We start from the raw sequence: 10,000 nt of genomic DNA, 5'->3' as shown, positions 1-10,000 counted from the left end.
ATGCAAACATACATACATATATATATGCATGCGATGAGAATTAAATGACCATGACGATGACGACGACTATGATGATGATGATGATGATGATGATGATGACGATGAAGAGGAGGAGGAGAAGGAGGAATACGAGGGATGGGGGGGGGGGGCGGCGAAGAGCAACCTTGATAAACTTTGACGTCAAAATTCTTTACGCCGCACCTACACCAGCATATCCGTCAAAATAACACCACCACCACCACCACCACCTCATCTATTACTACTACTACTACTACTACTACTACCACGATCACGACCACCACCACTACCTCAACTACTACGACTACTACTACTACTACTAGAGTTACTGTTACCACAACCAATTTCACCACCATCCCCACCAACACCACCTCAATTGTTACTACTACTACTACTACTACTACTACTACTACTACTACTACTACAGCTGCTGCTGCTACTACTAACGTAGACCACCAGCATACTACCATCACCACCATCAACAACAACACTGCTCCCGCTTACAACGCCACCACCACCACCAACAATAACAACAACAACAACGTTTCAACCACATACGCGCGCGCGCGCGCATGCTACCATCGCCATCAACAGCAACGAAACTACCACCACTACTACAACTACCACTGTCACCACCACCATCACCTCACACCTTCAGCCACCTCCACCGCACCCAAGTCCTTCGCCGTCTCACTTTGCCTCTCCGTCCTCGTCGCCGGATTCTGTTCTCCTCGTTTGTGTTAGACAAACACTATGCCGCACGCACACACACACACACACACACACACACACACGCACTCGCACATCCGCATACTCGTTTTTACCGCCAAAAATCAACCAACTTTATTTGCACTACTATTACTACTTCCATTACTTCTTCTTCTATTACTAGTTTATTCATCTACCTATCTGCGTATATGGAGCATGGCTCACAATCATGAGGTAGAGAGTTCGATTCCCGGACCGGACTGTGTGTTGTGTTCTTGAGCAAGTCACTTTATTTTCCCGTTACTCCAGTTCTGTCAGCTGCAGGAATGAGTTGTGACGTCACAGGTGCCAAGCTGTATCGACCACTTTGCCTTTCTCTTGGATAACACTGGTGGTGTGAAGAGGGGAGGCTGGTATGCATGGGTGACTGTTGGTCTTCCCATAAACAACCTTGCCCGGAATTGTGCCTCGGGACTTTCTAGGTGCAATCCCTTGGTCATCCATGATCGAAGGGGGTCTTTATCTATCTATCTATCTATCTATCTATCTTTCTATCTATCTATTTTTCTATCCATCTACTTGTCTATCTTTCTATCTACCTATCTATCTATTTATCTATCTATCTATCTCTATACCTATGTCTATCTTTGTTCCTTTCTATCTATCTGTGTGTGTGTGTGTGTGTGAATGCTATATATGCAGTATCATATACGCATGCATACACACACACACACATATACCTGTCTAAGCATGTGCGTATATATCTATTGTACGTATATGCCTGTATATATATGAATGCATACATGTATTTCGCATGTGTATGGATGTGGGGGTGGTAAATCATAACACCAGCTACCTGCTGAATTGTTGTGCACTCTGCGTTGTTGCTTGATGAACTAAGCTCTTACTAGCGAGGTTCATAGGAATATCACACAAACATATAAACACACACACACACACACACACACACACACACATACGCCATTTTACTGCTGTTGTTCTTACATCTTCTGGACAAAATGCTTAACAGCATTCCGTCCGGATTTACATTTTGAGTAGTAGTAGTAGTAGTAGTAGTATGAATAAATTGAAGTTCTTTATTTTGAATGGTAAAGGACACCCAATAGAATCGAACTCGAAATCTCGTTGTCACGAAACGAACTACTTAGCTATGCAAGCTATGTTTGCTCCGAAATTGATCTCAAAACTCGGAAGTAATGTCATGGTAGGAGACACGTAACCAAGGTGCAGCTCTGTCGAATCGAAACGGAAGCAGCGATTTATTGCGCAGTAAACATCGCAAAATTCCGAAGTCATTTACCAAAGTTGCTGCTCAGTCGAATCGAAACTGAAAACGTGTAGTTGTCAGATGACCTTCTTTGTCCACTGAGCCATGTTTGCCCCACAATAGATATCAATGATTCTATGATAACGCCAAAATGTCTCACTTGATAACCGAATGACAAACATAACAGCACATATAAAAAAATTTAAAAAACCTTATTGATTGATTTTATACAAATATGATAACAATTAAAATTGAATAATTATCATATCAAACAAAATGAAAATAAATTATGGAATCATTTGAAACTAGCGCAAGATCTGAAGCGAGATAATACTAGGCTCCATAATGGATTATGGGATCAATGGAAATATTGAATACAGCGTTTCCCTATCGTTCAGAGAAACAGGATAGAGGACATATGCTCATATTGTGACGTTGAATGGCCTGAGATTATACCATTACATGTCAGAATATGTAACGGCTGTGTGGTTAACAAGGTCGCTTTGCGAAAACATAGCACGCGAGAATAGGTCCCACTGCGCGAATTTGGTGAACGGAAATTCTGTGGAAGGCCGTCGTATATGCATATATATATATATATATATATATATATATATATTCTTTTACTTTTAGGTTCTTGTTTCAGTCATTTGACTGCGGCCATGCTGGAGCACGGCCTTTTTTTTAGTCTAGCAAATCGACCCCAGGACTTATTCTTTGTAAGCCTAGTACTTATTCTATCGGTCTCTTTTGCCGAACCGCTACGTTACGGGGACACAAACACACCACCATCGGTTGTCAAGCGATGTTGGGAAGCGATGTTGGGGGGAGAAACCCAGACACACAAACATATACACATACATACATATATATATATATATATATATATATATATATATATATATATATATATATATATATACGACGGCTTCTTTCAGTTTCCGTCTACCAAATCCACTCACAAGGCTTTGGTCGGCCTGAGGCTATAGTAGAAGACACTTGCCCAAGGTGCCGCGCATTGGGACTGAACCTGGAACCATGTGGTTCGTAAGCAAGCTACTTACCACACAGCCACTCCTACGCCTTATATATACATAGATATATATATGTGAATAATATATATGTCTATGTATATATGGTTACAGGACGCCACAACTGTAAACAAGCGAGAAATCGAGACAGTGCTCAAGTAACTTTGCGGTTCGCCCAAAGAAAGCAATAAAATATGTACCAGACTTTCAAAAATTTTTGGGGGAAAAAACAAAAACAAAACAAAAACAGAACTATTGGGGTCGATTTTCTTGACTTATACATTTCAAGGCATTGCTCCAGTATTGCCGCAGTCTAATGCCCGAAACAAGTAAATAAGACAAGTCCTTAACACGGAGGCGGGAGACACCATAAAATAACTGACGCTATAGAGCTACAGGGGACGTTAATCACAGAGTGCTTCGGTCGATGACCTACTTTGCAAGGGTGTAAATATATTCGGGGGGTGTTTCAGTGAGTACTACTACCACCACCACCACCATCGACCCAACACCACCCAACTCCACCCAACGAAACATGTCTGCCTGTCTGTCTGTCTGTCTGTCTAATCCTTCATAATAAGTCTGTTCTTTTTAGCATCTTATCATCTGTTTGTAATTTGTTTTTGAAATCTAATATTATACAGAGAGAAGTGAAGATAAAGTCGGCTTGGAGTTTGTTACACGGTGGATGGAAATAAGCTAAAAGCTTGTGTGTTAATGCTTGCGGTGTTGTTTCTGGCGGTGAGGTACTTTCAGTGCAATGGTATGCGTTGAGAAAATAACCACTGCGTGTCGATATACATACATACATACATACATACATACATATATTCATACGCACCCAGACACGCTGTCTGTGGAATACTCGATCATTTACTCTGTATAGCAGACTACGACTAGATAGATCGAAACACTAGATCTAAATCCAAGTTTTGATCCATCAGTACGTTGACATTCAGAACCGTTAACATTTACTCATCCATTATCTCCACCTACGCTCACTTATCGTCATTTGTCAAGGGACCTTATAACCTGACGTCTGTATATAATATGTATGTGACATTCATCAGTTGACAGCTGTCACCTTAACATCAATTGATATTGGTTTGTTAACGACCGTAACAGTTAGCGTTCGTTTGTTGGTCTCCGCGTCTGTTCCTAGTCATTAACTGATCTCGATAAATGTTGCTATTCGTTAATTGCTCCCACCACTACCACTACTGCTTACTGATAAAAAAAAATCCTGAGTTAACCCTACAAGGTAAACATTCTTTAGTAAATCCTACAACAGTTTAACTGGTCGAAGTTAACCCTGCACATAATGGTTCTTAGTTAATTAACTCTTACAGCTATTAAAAACTCCTTAGTTTGCCCTCTAGCCATTAGTGAGTCCTGAGCTGTTAAAAGGTTTTGATTAACCCTGTAAGAGTCCTTGGTGAGCTATTCAGCTTTAAACAGCCGTTAGTTAACCTAAAAACTGTTTAAAAGTCCTGTTAACCCTACAGCCGGTAAACAAGCCATAATTAACCTTTCTGCTGCTAACCAGTTCTTAGTAAACCCTGGAGCTGTTAAACAGTTCTTAGTTAACTTTCCAATTGATAAACAGTTCCTCACTTATCTCTACAACAGATAACAGTTATTGGTTAATCCTACAGTTGTTAAACAGTTCTTGGATAGCCCTACAACTGTTAAAAAATCTTTAATTAACTTTACAGCTGATAAAAAGTCCTTAGTTAACCCAACAGCTGGCAAACAGTTCTTAACTCTCGAAATAGTACACCATTCTTTATTAAACCTACATCTTAACAGTTATCAGTTAAGCCTACACCTGTTAAGCACTTCGTTAACTCTACAACAGGTGAACAGGCCTTAGTTAGCCCTACAGCATTTAAACAGTTCCTAGTTAACCTTACAGCTGGTAAACAATCTCCATTTAATCCTACAACAGATAACAGTTGATTGTTAGTCTACGACAGTTGTTAATTAATCTTAAACAATTCTTGGATAATCCTGCGGCTGTTAAATAGTACTTAATCCACTCTACAACTGATTAAACGCTTTAGTTAAACCTACAGCTGTTAAACAGTCTTTAGTTACCCTTCAGTTAGTAAACATTTCTTAGTTAACCCTGCAGCTGTTAGGCTATCCTTACTTAATTTTACAACTAGTAACTGTCCATATTTAGCCCTCCAACAGATAACAGGTCTTATCCCATACTGAGTAACACTCCTCTGTTAACCCTATAACGAGTAACTTTCCGGTTTGACCTCTTCGTCTAACAAAAGTCGTCATTAAACTCATATATAGCTGGAGGTATTTCTTAATTGAGGGCCTGTGAGTTATTGGCATGTACCAGTTGACTCTTGGCTTTGAAACTCAACCCTTCGGCTGACCATTTTCCATATTTGATTTTCACTAAGCAAACCAAACAGAAACTCTTGTATCAACAGTCGTCATCATGTCGATTCAGTTTTAGTTAGCATTCTACCCCAACATTCACTCTCTCTATATATATATGTGTGTGTGTGTGTGTGTGTGTGTGTGTGTGTGTGTGTGTGTGTGTGTGTGTGTGTGTGTGTGTATTCATATTTGTCCGCAGATCGAAACATACAGCAGTTTGTCACGAATCATTAAAATAATTACTATTAATATGTGTGTGTGCGTGTATGTGTGCGTGTGCGTGTGTGTGTGCGCGCGCGCGTGCGCTTATTTGCTGTTCACGCACACGCACACACACACACACACACACACACACACACACATATTTACATAACTATTTGTATCTCATTCTCTTCCTCTTTCTATTTTCGCCCTTTCTCTTTTTACTCTCTCCTGCTTTCTCTTCCTCTCTCTTTATCTCCTTTTCTCTTTCTTTGTTTCTCTCTCTCTCTCTCTCTCTCTCTCTCTCTCTCTCTCTCTCTCTTTCTCCCTCCCTCTCTCTTTCTCTTCCATTTTGTCATTCAACACACACAGACACACACACGTACACAAATAGATCGAAAGAGATTAGGAGAGACGAAAATAGATAGACAGATAGAAAGACCGAAAGAAAGAAAGACAGAGAGAGAGAGAGAGAAGGTGAATGGATGGATGGCAGTATATAGTAACTGTAGACGCGATGGTCGTGGTGGTGGTCGTGGTGGGAGGGCTGGATCTTATCGATTAGCTCGAAGAGTTCAAGGACAAAAGAGACAAACGATTTTCAAAGACAATTTTATCGAGACACAGAAGCGAACTGAGCACCATTAGCTCCGTCTCCACCATCTTATCTTCAGTTGATGACACACACACACACACACACACACACGCATACACACTCACATAAACGCACTCGCACACATACATACACACACATACACTACTGTACACTTACACATTCAAACATAAACAACTATACACACATAGAATAAATGCATATCCACGTGCACTCGCACACACACGCACACACACACGCACACACACACACACACACACAGGGCTGTTGGAAATAGTAATTCTGATAGCAGAGATGGTGGTGGTGGTGGTGGCGGTGGTGGTGGTGGTCACGATGCTTTTGGTGGTGGTGATGGTGGTGGTGGTGATGGTGGTGGTGGTGGTCACGGTGGTGTTGGTAGTTGTGGTGGTAGTAAGGGCTGTCGTGGTCGCCATCGTGGTGGTGGTGGTGGTCGCGGTGGTGGTGGTGGTGCTGGTGGTAGTGGCGGAGGTAATAAATAACGGTTATGTTGATGCGCTAGTTGCATTGTAGAGGCAGTAGTTTTGGTGGTGATGAGATGGGGAAGAATGTTTTAGATACAAGGCAAGTAGGAGTGGTGGTTGATGTGCCAGTGGTTGCGGATATAGCGGTAGTTGGGATACGGAAAGAACTAATGATGTTGGGAGTGGTGGTAAGAGAGATGGTGGTGGTGGTGGTGGTGCTGCTGCTGCTGCTATTGCTGCTGCTATTGCTGTTGGTGCTGGTGCAAGTAGTAGTAGTAGTAGTGGTAGTAGTGGTGGTGGTGGTGGTGGTGGTGCCAGTAGTAGTAGTAGTAATGGTGGTGGTGGTGCCAGTAGTAGTAGTAGTAGTAGTGGTGGTGGTGGTGGTGGTGGTGCCAGTAGTAGTAGTAGTAATGGTGGTGGTGGTGCCAGTAGTAGTAGTAGTAGTAGTGGTGGTGGTGGTGGTGGTGGTGCCAGTAGTAGTAGTAGTAATGGTGGTGGTGGTGCCAGTAGTAGTAGTGGTAGTAGTGGTGGTGGTGGTGGTGGTGGTGCCAGTAGTAGTAGTAGTAATGGTGGTGGTGGTGCCAGTAGTAGTAGTAGTAGTAGTGGTGGTGGTGGTGGTGGTGGTGCCAGTAGTAGTAGTAGTAATGGTGGTGGTGGTGCCAGTAGTAGTAGTGGTAGTAGTGGTGGTGGTGGTGGTGGTGGTGCCAGTAGTAGTAGTAATGGTGGTGGTGGTGCCAGTAGTAGTAGTAGTAGTAGTGGTGGTTTAGCCCCAGATCGAGTCGAATGGATCAGTCCCATGATAAAAAAAAAGAAAATGAAAGAGAAAGAAAAAAAAAGCTTCCGGCGATGCCAATCCCGTTCTTTCAGACATAATGCATCTCTTCCACACAACATTCTCAAATGTCCTGCCTTCTTTTAGTGTAGCGTGGTATAATTTCGAGGGAGATTTGGCTACTATTTCTATTTCTTGCATGTTGTGTGTCACTACGCTTCGTTAATGGCTCGGGTAGTACTTGGGAGGATGTATAAATGACAGAAGAGCGTTGATGGTTGTGGTGGTGGTGGGGGGGGGGGGGGGGGTTGTATAGATTACAGAATAACGTTGTTGGTTTTGGTCATACACAGAAAAAAGCATAGGTCAGAAAAGCACGTTGGTGATTTGGTAATACAAGGGGGTATGTATAGATAAGAGAACAGCGTCAATGGTTTTTTTGTGGGGAGTGCGTACAGATTATGGAATATCGTTCGTGGTTGTGATAATCCTCGAGAGTGTGAATAGATTTCAGAGTTGCATCAAAGGTTGCGATAATATCGGCTTCAAATTTTGGCGCAAGGCCTGCAATTTCGGGGGAAGGAGTTAAATCGATTGCACCGACCTCTTTGTTCAACTGGTACTTATTTTATCGACTTCCGGAAGGATGAAAGGCAAAGTTGACCTCGACGGAATTTGAACTCAGAACCTAAAGACAAACGGACAAAATACCACAAAGCATCTTGTCCGGTGTGCTAACAACTCTGCCAGCTCGCCGCCTTAAAGGTTATGGTAACATTAGGGGTTATATGTGTATTACAGAAAAGAGTCGCTTTTGTGCAAAGTTAAGCAGAGGTCACAATAGAGAAACCTAGAACTAACACTGTTGAGCTCTCTATCTATCTATCTATCTATCTATCTATCTATCTATCTATCTATTTATATGTTTGTCTATCAGTTTATCTATCTGTCTGTCTATCTATCTATCATACATTTGGCGCGGAAATATATTGATCTTGTATTTGAGAAATATCGATTATTATAGCTGCTTGGTCAGTGTGAAGGGACCAGTTTTGAGCATACATGTGTAAAAAAATTAAGGAGAACGGCTCTTGCCCTGTTGATCAGGCACCCGTGGCTTTTTGTGAGTTTTTCCACGAGTAACCTTTAAAGCGCTTCTTCCCCTATTGAGAATCTTACGTTGTTTAATTTTTATTGTTTATACGCAGAAAACCCTTCGTATCGTCATGTGTTGTCCTTTATGCTGTTGCATGTCCTTTATGTTTATTCATTTTAGCCCTTGTGGCCAATAAAAGAATAAACTATAACTCCTTTTCTCTGTTTTGTTAAAGATCGTGGGAGAGTGGTTAGCTTATTGCACTCAAGACCGCTAGATGGAGGTTTCAATTCCTGGACAGAGCGATGCGTTTGGTTCTTGAGTGTATGTATGTATATATATATATATATATATATATATATATATATATATATATATATATATATATATATATATACATACATACATATGTATATGTATATATAAATACATATATACACACGCATACATGTATATATATATTTTTCCATACATGTATATATATATATATATATATATATATATATATATATATATATAAACATACATACACACACATACATGTAATACCTAATGATTCACATCATTGCTATTCTGAGGTTCCCGCCTTAGTGCTCTGAATTCTCCTACACCTCCTCTTCTCTCTCTGTCTCTCTTTCCCCCCTCTCTCTCTCTCTCTCTCTCTCTCCCCCTTTCTGACCCACTATTCCTCTCTCCATCTCGCACATACTTACCCAAGCACCAACTCACACAAAAGCAACAACCGCATTCATACACATATACAAAACCACTTACACAGAACTTCCATTCGCTCACGCACACACACACACTCACACACACAAACACACACACACAAACACACACACACAAACACACATATATATATATATATATATATATACATACTATCATACACCGGCTTCCATAATACATACATAAATATAGACATACATACATATATATATTCAGACACATACATACATACACATACAAACGCAGACATTCTAAAGCTGCACAAGTGTTTTAACACATGCTTCAAACGTGCACTTATCTGCTATAGGCTGACTGCACTGATTTGTGCAGGTGATGGTGGTGCAGTACTCCAAGAGGAAGAGAGGGAGGTGAGGAGGCACTTGTGTACACGTGGCGGCGGAGCTGGTGGTGGTGGTGGTGGTGGCGGCGGCGGTGGGGATAACGCGAAGGAGAGGCGGCGCGGCGCGGAGCATCTTGTCGAAGTTTCGATGAGCGTTAGAAACAGAAGGGTGCGCTGTATACCTTGGAAATCAATAGCGGTGCTGCGCTGTATTGTATGTGTGTGTGTGTGTGTGTGTGTGTGTGTGTGTGTGTGTGTGTGTGTGTGTGTGTGTGTGTGTGTGTGTGTGGTCGTGCATGAAAATTAGCTAATTACACAT

At 41.5% G+C, this 10,000-nt stretch overlaps 1 protein-coding gene across 2 annotated transcripts in view; it reads left to right on the top strand.

Moving 5' to 3' along the window:
* Positions 1–10,000, top strand: part of LOC106879810 (uncharacterized) — a 144,404-nt gene that overhangs the window by 103,038 nt on the left and 31,366 nt on the right. The gene's annotated exons all lie outside the window — the stretch shown is intronic.

This window comes from Octopus bimaculoides, chromosome 25, assembly GCF_046866305.1.
Source record: "Octopus bimaculoides isolate indiv1 chromosome 25, ASM4686630v1, whole genome shotgun sequence".
Taxonomy (NCBI): Eukaryota; Metazoa; Mollusca; class Cephalopoda; order Octopoda; family Octopodidae; genus Octopus; species Octopus bimaculoides.
The sequence above is the reverse complement of the archived record's forward strand: the minus strand, read 5'-3'. Positions and strand labels throughout refer to the sequence as shown.